Here is an 11,575-nt window from a genome sequence, read left to right on the forward strand (position 1 = left end):
CCCGTCCAAATGCCAATTCGGACTATCCTCAGTCGATTTCCTGGGTCATCGGATCACACAGGCCGGTGCCGTTCCCTTGCCCGAGAAGGTGGCTGCTATCCGCTCTTTTCCCCGCCCCGACACTATCAAAGGGTTACAAGAATTTGTAGGAATGGTCAATTTTTACCACCGATTCGTCCCGGCGGCAGCTCGGATCATGCGCCCCCTTTTCCAATGCCTCGCGGGTAACCCCACCGAGCTCGTGTGGTCCCCTGCTGCCGACGCGGCTTTCGCAGCGGCCAAGCTGGCCCTCGCGAACGCCACCATGCTCGTCCACCCGCGCTCCTCTGCCCCCACCGCCCTCACCGTCGATGCCTCCGGCGTGGCGGTGGGAGGCGTCTTAGAACAGCAAGTTAACGGTCTCTGGCACCCTTTGGCGTTTTTCAGCCGCCAGCTCACTCGCCCCGAAATGGCTTACAGTGCCTTTGATCGGGAACTCCTGGCCCTCTACCTGGCGATCCGTCATTTTCGCTATTTTTTAGAGGGTCGCTTTTTCGTGGCCTTCACTGACCACAAGCCACTGACGTTTGCTTTTTTGAAAGTTTCCGATCCGTGGTCGGCCCGCCAGCAGAGACACCTCACTTTCGTTTCGGAATTTACCACCGACGTTCGGCACATTGCGGGTAAACTAAACGCCGTGGCGGATGCCCTGTCCAGACCGGCGGTTTCCCCAGTTGCCGAGGTAAGTTCCGGGGTGGATTTCCAGGAGCTCGCGGAGGCTCAGTGCCTGGAAGACACCCCCTCCCTGTACCCCCACACCACCTCGGGGTTGCATTTGGCACAGGTAGCCTGTGGTCTCACTCGTACCAAACACTGGTGCGATATTTCTCTGCCACGCGCCCGCCCGGTAGTGCCCACTTCCATGCGGCGCCAGGTTTTTTATACCATTCACGGCCTGGCACATCCGTCCATCCGGGCCACTTCGGCTCTGGTTGCGGCTCGCTTTGTCTGGCACGGGCTGTGGAAGCAGGTGGCCGCCTGGTCCCTGGTCCCGCTCCTGCATCCCTTGTCAAACCTCCAAGCGGGACCAGGCGGCCACCTGCTTCCAGCAGTTCACGGTCCCCGCAGTCCGATTCCTCCACATCCATGTGGATCTCGTCGGCCCGTTACCACACTCCAGGGGCTACACCCACCTCCTCACGGTAGTCGAGCGGTTCACCCAGTGGCTGGAGGCGCTTCCGTTGTCCGACATCTCAGCAGCCTCCTGCGCTCGGGCTCTGGCACTAAATTGGGTTGCCCGTTTCGGCGTCCCGGACGTCATCACTACCGACCGGGGCGCCCAATTCACCTCGTCCCTGTGGGTGGCTCTGACTCAGCTGTGCGGGTCCCGATTACAGCAAACCACCGCCTATCACCCCCAGGCCAACGGGATGGTAGAGCGGTTCCACAGGCAGCTTAAAGCGTCCCTCACTGCCCGCCTGTCCGGCCCCGACTGGGCCGACCAGCTCCCATGGGTTCTCCTGGGTATCCGCAAGGCTCCGAAGCACGATCTCGGAGCTTCCTCGGCAGAACTGGTCTATGGCTCGTCCCTACGGGTACCAGGCGACGTTCTCCCTCAATGTCCTACCCTCCCTCCCTCCATGCCAGCACTCTTAGCTTCACTCCGAGCACGGGTGGGGTCCCTGGCCCCGGTCCCTGCTTCTCGTCACGGGGATCCCCCTTCACATGTCCCAGCGGCCTTGGGCGACTGTGAGTTTGTGTTCCGACGCATCGATGCCCACTGTCCCCCGTTCCGGCCGGTTTACCAGGGTCCGTGCAGGGTAGTAAAGAAAGGCAGTCGCCTTCACGTTGGAAGTGGGCACACGACAGGAGGTCGTCTCGGTGTCCCGCCTTAAGCCTGCCTATTTGGACCCAGACCAGCCCGTCACAGCGGCTCAACCTCCTCGCCGGGGCCGTCCTCCGGCCGCGGCTCCCGTACAGCAGTTTTCCCCCTCGCTACCCCCGTTCGGGACTCCTCTTCCCCCGGTCGCTTTGCCACTGCCGCCTCCGGCTCCGTCAGTTTCCCCTCCTCCCGCGGTGCCGGTTTCCCCGTCCCCACCCCCGGTTGGGCCTCCCTCTCCTCTCCGCACCCGCTCCGGTCGGGTGGTCCGGGCACCTGCCCGGCAACGCACCGAGGGTTCTGGGGGGGGGGGGGTCATGTAGGGGCACAGGGATTGGTCCAGACCATCGAACCCTCTGATTGGTAGAAGAGGTGAGGTGGTGCGCAGGTAAAGGAACCAGGCAGTCTGGTTTAGAACTCCAAGAGAGACAGTAAGATTCATGGTTGTTTGTCGTTTACAGCGTTGGTTTTGTCATGGTTGTTAGTCTTCTAATAAACGTCTACCTCAACGCACATCGCCTCACGACTCACCATAGGTGGACAGAGACCCCAGTAGCTCATTACAGGTGGGCAGGGACCCGAGTAGTTCATTACAGGTGGACAGGGACCCCAGTAGCTCATTACAGGTGGGACAGGGACCTGGGGTAACTCATTACAGGTGGGACAGAGACCCCAGTAGCTCATTACAGGTGGACCGGGACCCCAGTAGCTCATTACCGGTGGGACAGAGACCCCAATAGCTCATTACAGGTGGACCGGGACCCCAGTAGCACACTCCAGGTGGGACAGGGACCCCAGTAGCTCATTACGGTTGGGACAGGGACCCCAGTAGCTCATTACAGGTGAGATAGGGATCCAGATGGGATTGGGACCCCACCAACCTCTCCAGATAGGATAGGGATCCCAGCAGCTATTCCAGGTGAGAAAGGGACCCCAGCAGCCATTCCAAGTTAGACGGAGGCTCACATACACCTCCTCAAACTGCGACGACTGCATTCTGTGCTTCCTATGTGGTCTCTTTTACATCGGGGATACCAAAGCGGAAGTGGCGGCGCCTAACGGCTGCGGCTCGCTAGCAGTCTGTTCGTCTTTTTTCTTTTTATTTTGTTGTGTGTCGGTGTTGGGATGGTTTTTGTATTTTTTTTGGTTGTGTATGTGTGGGGGGTGGTGGTGTGGGGGGGGGGGTGGGGGAAACTTTTCTCTTCCTCACGGCGCGGGGTGCGGCTCGGCTGCGGGGCCTAACATCGCCCGGTGCGGCTCGGCCGCTGGACTTTACATCGCCCGGTGCGGCTTGGCCGCTGGTCTTAACAGTGCCCAGTGCGGCTCGGCCGCGGGACTTTACATCGCCCGGTGCGGATTGGCTGCGGGACTTTACATCGCTGGTGCGGCTCGACCACGGGACTTTACATCGCCCGGTGCGGCTCGGCTGCGGGACTTACCATCGCCCGGTGCGGCTCGGCTGCGGGACTTTACATCGCTGGTACGGCTCGACCACGGGACTTTACATCGCCCGGTGCGGCTCGGCTGCGGGACTTAACATCGCCCGGTGCGGCTCGGCTGCGGGACTTTACATCGCTGGTGCGGCTCGACCACGGGACTTAGCTGCGCAAGGCTTGGTCGCGGGGCCTTTCATCGCCCGGCTCGGCCGCGAGACATTTCAGCGCCCGGTGCGATTCGGCCGGGGGGGACTTCCATCCCCTTGCGGGGACTGTGCGGGTCGGTCGGGGACGAGCTGTCTGTCCGTGGGCGTGGGGAAGAGAGTGGAAGTTTTGTTGCCTCCATCACAGTGAGGGGGTGTTTGGAGTCACTGTGATGGACGTTTGTGTTGGGGCTATGTGTCTTGTGTTCTTTTTTTCTATGACTGCTATGTAGTTTCGTTCGGTACTTCGGTACCGAATGATAAATAAAGCTCTGTTATACTGTTAAGTACAGGTAGAAACTAGGAACTGCAGATGCTGGTTTGTACAAAAGGACACAAAGTGCCGGATTAACTGCTTCACTCTGAAGTAGGGTCCGGACCCAAAACGTCATCTCTCCATGTTCTCCAGAGATGCTTCCTGACAGGATGAGTTGCTCCGGCACTTTGTGTCCACCTTGCAGACAAATGACAGATATGGATAGGAAGGAGTTAGAGGGAAATAACGCAGACAAATGGGAATAGCCTAGAAGGGGCATCTTGGTCAACGTGGATGAGTTGGCCCAAAGGGCCTGTTCCCTTGCTGTATACCTCTATGACAATGTGTAGACAACATGACCAACATTGCCGAGCGCAGTCCACCAAGGCCTGCTGGCTGCTAGCCATTCAACTCCCCTTCCCATTCCTGCACAGACCTTTCTGTCTTGAGCCTCCTCCAGTGCCAGAGTGAAGAAACACACAAATTGGAGGAACATGCATCCAGAGAAGCTGCCTGGCCCTCTGAGTTATTCCGGCACATTGTGTTTTTTTTAGTAACGCAATTACATGTGTTTCCATACCACATGTTGGATATAACGTAACTGATGAATTAGGGACACTATTTATATTACATGGATTTCCTTAGTTATATAGGTCCACAAACTTGGTTCCAGAGCCTTGTCGGATTATCTGTTTTGCCGACCAACATAGGTCAAGGCCTCCATGAGGAGTCGAACAGTACCGGACGGTATGGGGCCAAGATGTCGGCCTCGGAAGTCGGGTATGGGAACGGATCCGCCTTCCCCGACTGGGCCAGGGTTCCAGAGCCCCGACTGCAGGGGGCAAATTCAACCCGCTGATCAGCAGACCGGCCACGGAAGTCCAGAGGAGGTCGAGATTGGCTACCTCAGAGGCGTCACATTTTCAGGGAGACTTCCAGGGGGGATTTCAAATGTGCGGTCATAATTTTATCCGGATTATAGGAGGTGCCGGACCATCAGTTGCCGGAAAATCGGTGGTGGACATGTAATGCAATTTTTGATCGGTAACTAGAGTACTTTAAAAATTAATTTGGAAATTGACAAACAAAAAAAAGCTGTCCTGTAAAAAACAGTGTAGAGAATAATCAAAGGCTATTGTCGCTGAAGAAGATAGTCTGTCACGGTAAGTGATCATTGAAATTGACAGATAAATGCTTCTATTGACACATGTGCAGTGATACTCAATTAAACAATGTAACATACAGCCATTAGTAATTTTAGCTGGCAGTAACAAAAATAGACGTCTAGCTATTGAAAGACCTTTAAGGGCGGTACAGTGGCACACCTGGTAGAGTTATTGCCTCACTGTGCCAGAGATCCTGGTTGCATCCTGACCTCGGTGCTGTCAATGTGGAGTTTGCATGATGTCCATTTGACTGTGTGGGTTTCCTCCAGGTGCTCCCGTTTCCTTCGACATCCCAAAGACATGCTGGTTTGCAAGTTAACTGGTCTCTGTAAAATTGCCCATAGTGTAGGGAGTAGATGCGAAAGTGGGATAACAGAGGACGAGTACAAACGTGTCATCAATGGCTGGCTTGGATTCGGTGGTGCAAAGAGCATGTTTTCTTGCTGTTTCTTTAAATCAATTCAATCGATCTTTGACCCTCTCTACCCATAATCTCCTTTTCCCCATGAATACAGTTGTTTTATAACATGATATTCTATAATGTGAGGTGTGGAATGCAACTATCATATTTTAGCAGAACTGCTTATATTGGGTCACCCCCTGGCATATCCTCCTTAAATAAAGTACCACATTTACAGGCGGCATGGTGGTGCAGCGGTAGAGTTGCTGCCTTACAGCGCCAGAGATCCGGATTGTTGCTTTGATCCCAAAATGGCCTTCTGTTTTCCCTGGTTATTTCCTCACCCTGAATAAACTTGTTATATGCTTTGGGATCTCCCTTCATCTTGGCTGTCAATGCTATTTTGTGCACAAGCCTTGCTCTCCAATTACCCTTTCTGTAATTCTGTTGGACCTCTCCTGTTTTGATATCTCCAAACCTGCAATTAGCTTCCATTTTCTTTATGCAACTGTCAACATGCCTTAACATTTTAGGTTCTTGGCCTTACTTTTAACGTTTAACAATTATAGAAAAACTCTCCTTATTTCATTTTAAAATAACTCCTATGGTGACCTATACAGTTGCCTTCAACCCCCAGTCCACTTTTGCCAAGTCATGAAATATTAAAATGACCCTTCCCCCCCCCCCCCCCCGCCCCCATATCAGGGCCTTCATTTCCGGTCTATCTTTGTCCTTTTCCATAATAATCTTAAGACTTACAGGAGCAAGTTCAATATCTTTAAAATGCTCCCCATGTTACTCCCTCCATTGATCACCTGAAAGTTTAGATCCAGAACTGCTGCATATAGGTACTATTGCAATATTCAGCAGGTACTGTCGCAAAGTTTAAGAAACATTTAGGCGGGTTCATGGATAGGATAGGTTTAGAGGGATATGGGCCAAACGCAGGCATGTGCGATTAGTGTAGATGGGGCACATTGGTCGGTGTGGGCAAGTTGGGCCGAAGGGCCTGTTTCCACTCTGAATGACTCCATGACTCTAAATGTATGGGATCAAAAATCCCTCGGATGCATTTTTAAAAATTTACTCTGTCAGGCTTTCACACCAATAACCCAGTTAATTTATGGGAGGCTGATATCCCTTACTACTATAACCCTATTAGTTTTACACTTTAGTGTGAAATGCCTTCATATTGCCCACTGTCTGGAGGCATGAGGCACACCCCAGTAAAACAATTACCCCCTTTCTGTTTCCTAGCTCCACCCTATTGCTTCATTTGAAAAATATTCTAAGATACCATCCCTCCTTACTGTTAGCATTGGACTCCTCGATTGATAATTGCAACACCACTTCCTCTTTTACATTCTTGCTGGTGTGCCTCTCCTGGATAGTTGAGCTGCCAGTCCTGTCCCAGTTGCATCTGCTAAATGTCATCAAAAGCAGTCACATCTAAATACTCGCTTTTCCAGGCTCATTGATTGATAAGCATGGTCCTATTCTCGATCTAAAAACCTTCAGAGTACTTGGGAGTCCCTTTTTTTTTTTTTAAGAGAGCATGTAATTAATTTTACAAATTATGATGAGAAAAAAGACATTCATTTCGCAATTTTGTTCTAGTAGTTATTCCAGTCCTTCCTGTGGAAAGCCTCAGGCCTGCCAATGGAGATTGAATACTCTAACTCCAGGAGTTGACTTTAGAGATACAGCACAGGAACAGGCCTTTCAACCCACTAAGTCCGCATGAACCAGCGATCACCCGTACAATAACACTATACTATACAGTAGGGACAAGTTTACAACTTACCAAAACTAATTAACCCACAAACCTGTATGTCTTTGGAATGTGGGAGGAAACCAGAGCGCCCAGAGGAAACCCATGCGGTCACGGGGTGAATGCACAAACTCCGTAGAGACAACACCTATAGTCAGGATCAAACCCGGGTCTCTGGCACTGGAAGGCAGCAACTCTACCGCTGCATCACTGTGCTGCCCAAGTAACTGCGGAAAATAGACTTAGACTTCTGGATATTAAGGGAAACAATGGACTTGAAGGTAGTGCAGAGAAATGGACCTGTGGAAGAAGCTCAGCCAAAATTAGACTTGAATGGCAAGATGGCCATTCCTCCTCTCGCTCATCGTTCTTATGTTTTTATTGAAGATAGACACAAAATGCTGAAGTAACTCAGCGGGACAGGCAGCATCTCTGGAGAGAAGGAATGGGTGACGTATTGGGTCGAGACCCTTCTTATGTTAAGAGCATGGGTGTGGACACCCAGATCCTTGCTGTCTTGATCTCTGATTGAACTCAGTACCTGAGCCTTCACAGCTCGCCTGCACAGAGAATTCCAAAAGAAAAATCACAATTGTCTGAGATAAAGAATTTCATATTTCAGTCCTATATGATTACTCATATTTTGAGATTCTGAGTAGGAAGGAACTTCAGATGCTGGTTTACACCAAAGATAGACACAAAATGCTGGAGTAACTCAACAAGTCTGGCAGGATCTCTGGAGAAAATGAAATGGTGATGTTTTGGGTCAAGACCCTTCTTCAGACCAGATCTAGGTACAAGGAAGTTATTTTTCTGTATGCAATTCAGTAAAATCTTATATATGTATTTGTACATAAACACAATCATACCTAAGTACAGAAGTGTAAGAATGGTAGATCACACTGAGGCAGTGCACAAGAGTCGCCATATTTCCAGCGCCATCTCACGTCCTTCAAGTTTTAAAGTTCTTAAAAATATAGTCTTAACTTGAACCTAAAACCCCATTGTCTTGGTGATGGCACTGGATCAAAGGTGCGGAGGACAGCCTAGCCTGGCGATTATGTTGGTGTCCTCCACTGCTGCTCCGCCGTGCAGTGCTGCTGCAGGCCATGTCAAATCCACGCACTTGTCTGACATGTGTGCGGCCTCCTGTAGCCCCAATCCAAGCAATGACTCAGCTGCTACAGGGCCTCTCTAGTGGCCCACTGCATGTACACGTTGACCTGGACACATCGACCCATTTCCCCATTGTCCAGTTCTGATTAAACAAAATTCAGAAAGCAGAAAATACTCATCAGTTACTCCCCAATTAGCCAATTGCCTTCAGCTGAAATCCTTTTAAATTCTAATATCACTCAAATCCCTGCTAGCCTTGAGCCTCTATCATCATTATGTTCCGTTTAGCTGTGGATTCTGAAATTGGATTTGCTGGGCTCCTTACTCATAATTAATTCATTTAAATAATTCAGTCATGAAGAAATCACCATCGATGCAATCTACAGGAATTGCTGCCTCAAGAAAACAGCTAATATCATTAAAGACCGACACAGCCTTGGCCACATTCTCATCTCGCTGCTACCATTGGGAAGAAGCTACAAGAGCCTGAGAACCGTTACCTCCATGTTTCAAGAACAGCTTCTTCCTGTCAACCATCAGGCTCTGAAACCACCCAACACAACCCTAACCACAACCCAACATCAGCACCTAACGAAAGATAGGCACAAGAAGCTGGAGTAACTCAGTGGAACTGGCAGCATCTCTGGAGAGAAGAAATGGGTGACGTTTCGGGTCGAGACCCTTCCTCAGACTGGTGACCTCTCCTCAGCACCTAACCACTATGGGCACCTAATCACTATGGTTGCACTAGGTTCTTTGGCATGCACTACCAAAGTCTGGTTTGCTGAGAATAAGTGATCATTTATTGTACAGGAAGGAACTGCAGATGCCGGTGTATACCGAAGACAGACACAAAATGCTGGAGTACCTCAGCAGGTCAGGCAGCATCTCTGGAGAAAAAGAATAGGCTGTAGGGACACAGGGATTGGTCCAGACCATCGAACCCTCTGATTGGTAGAAGAGGTGAGGTGGTGCGCAGGTAAAGGAACTGGGCAGTCTGGTTTAGAACTCCGAGAGAGACAGTAAGATTTATGGTTGTCTGTCGTTTGGTGCGTTGGTTGTCACGGTTGTTAATATTACAATAAACGTCTACCTCAACGTACTTCGTCTACGACTTGCCATAGTGGTGACCCCGACGTGATCACAGATCACCAAGATGTCCCATCGGGAGGCATCGACGCCGAACGCAGTCGGCGTTCATCTGCCCCCGTTCTGGGCCCACCAACCACGCCTGTGGTTCGCCCAAGCGGAGGCACAGTTCCACCTCCGGGGAATACAGGAGGACGAGACCAGGTTCTACCATCTACTGAGCGTCCTGCCGTCGGAGACGTCCGCACGGGTCGCACAGTACGTCACCGACCCGCCAGAAACCGACAAGTATGCGGGCCTCAAGTCGCTGCTGCTGAAAACCTTCGGGCGCAGCCAACAACAGCGGGCCAGCACACTCCTGCACTTACCTGAGCTCGGGGACCGACCGCCGTCGGTCCTCATGACGGAGATGATGACTCTAGCGGGAAAGCACACCAAATGCCTCATGTTCGAGGAGGAATTCCGCGAGAAGATGCCAGAGGACGTCCGCGTAGTCCTAGCAGACGTTACTTTCGGGGACCCGATGGATTTCGCAGAAAAGGCGGACGCACTGGTCGCGGCAAAGGCGAGGCGCCCCGGCTCAGTAAATCGGGTTTCAACACAGGTGAGCGACCGACCGCGCGGCCATGATGGCGCCCATCCGCCCGCCACTTTTCAAAAAACCCGCCAAGCTGCTACGTCGATGGCGGCCATTTTGAAACAGGCCCGCGACATAGAAACACACCAGCACGGCTGGTGTTTCTTTCATAGACGGTGTGGAGCAGCGGCACGCAACTGTAGAAGCCCCTGCACATTCTCGGGAAATGCCTCGGCCGATCAAATGTAGAGGCAATCTTGATCGGCCAGAACCATCGCCTCTACCTTGCGGAGCAACATACAGGTACTGTTTTCCTCGTGGACACCGGGCCGATCGTCAGCATTGTGCCTCCATCCTGCCAGGAAGTGCGATCAGGTAAGACCGGCCCCCCACTCATTGCGGTCAACGGCAGCCCTGTTCGTACCTACGGAACACGGGACATGTCCCTGTCCTTTGGTTCCAGGACCTACAACTGGACTTTCATCATCGCAGATGTAGGCCAGGCAATCCTGGGAGCGGATTTCCTTTCGGCTTTTTCATTGATCCCTGACGTTCGCGGGAAGAGCCTGCAGCCGTCGTCCAGTAGCGTTGACCCTCCCACTCCTTCGGTTTCCGTGTCATCCAGCCCGACCGTCCAGGCCGTCACCATGACCTCCGACCCGTTTGCTGCGATACTCGCTGAATTCCCGGAGCTCCTAGTCCAGCGTTTCGACACACCTGCCGCCAAGCACGGAGTCGTGCACTTCATCCCTACGGAGGGACCGCCTGTTTTTGCCCGAGCCCGACGCCTACCCCCTGATAAGCTGGCAGTCGCTCGCGAAGAGTTCCTCACTTTGGAACGGCTGGGGATCATACGCCCGTCAGACAGCCTGTGGGCCTCACCGTTACACATGGTCCCAAAAGCATCTGGGGGGTGGAGACCATGTGGCGATTACCGACGTCTGAACGCCATCACCACGGCTGACCGATACCCGATCCCGCATATTCAGGATTTTTCTGCCAGCCTAGAGGGTGCCACGGTATTCTCAAAACTGGACTTAGTCCGAGGGTATCACCAGATCCCGGTTCTCCCTGCAGACATTCGGGCTTTTTGAGTGGCTGCGGATGCCTTTCGGCCTCAAAAACGCCGCCCAGGCGTTCCAACGCCTCATGGATCATGTGGGTCGGGGTATGTCTTTTGTGTTCATATATCTGGACGATATTCTCGTGGCAAGTCGGTCGGCTCACGAACACTGGTCCCACCTGCGCTCCATATTCCAAAGGTTGCAGGACCACGGTCTGATCCTACACCCGTCCAAATGCCAATTCGGACTATCCTCAGTCGATTTCCTGGGCCATCGGATCACACAGGCCGGTGCCGTTCCCTTGCCCGAGAAGGTGGCTGCTATCCGCGCCTTCCCCCGCCCCGACACTATCAAAGGGTTACAAGAGTTTGTAGGCATGGTGAATTTTTACCACCGATTCGTCCCGGCGGCAGCCCGGATCATGCGCCCCCTTTTCCAATGCCTCATGGGTAACCCCACCGAGCTCGTGTGGTCCCCTGCTGCCGACGCGGCTTTCGCGGCAGCCAAGCTGGCCCTCGCAAACGCCACCATGCTCGTCCACCCGCGCTCCTCTGCCCCCACCGCCCTCACCGTCGATGCCTCCGGCGTGGCGGTGGGGGGCGTTTTAGAACAGCAAGTTAACGGCCTCTGGCACCCTTT

Source organism: Rhinoraja longicauda, chromosome 2, assembly GCF_053455715.1.
Source record: "Rhinoraja longicauda isolate Sanriku21f chromosome 2, sRhiLon1.1, whole genome shotgun sequence".
NCBI classification, from domain to species: Eukaryota; Metazoa; Chordata; class Chondrichthyes; order Rajiformes; family Arhynchobatidae; genus Rhinoraja; species Rhinoraja longicauda.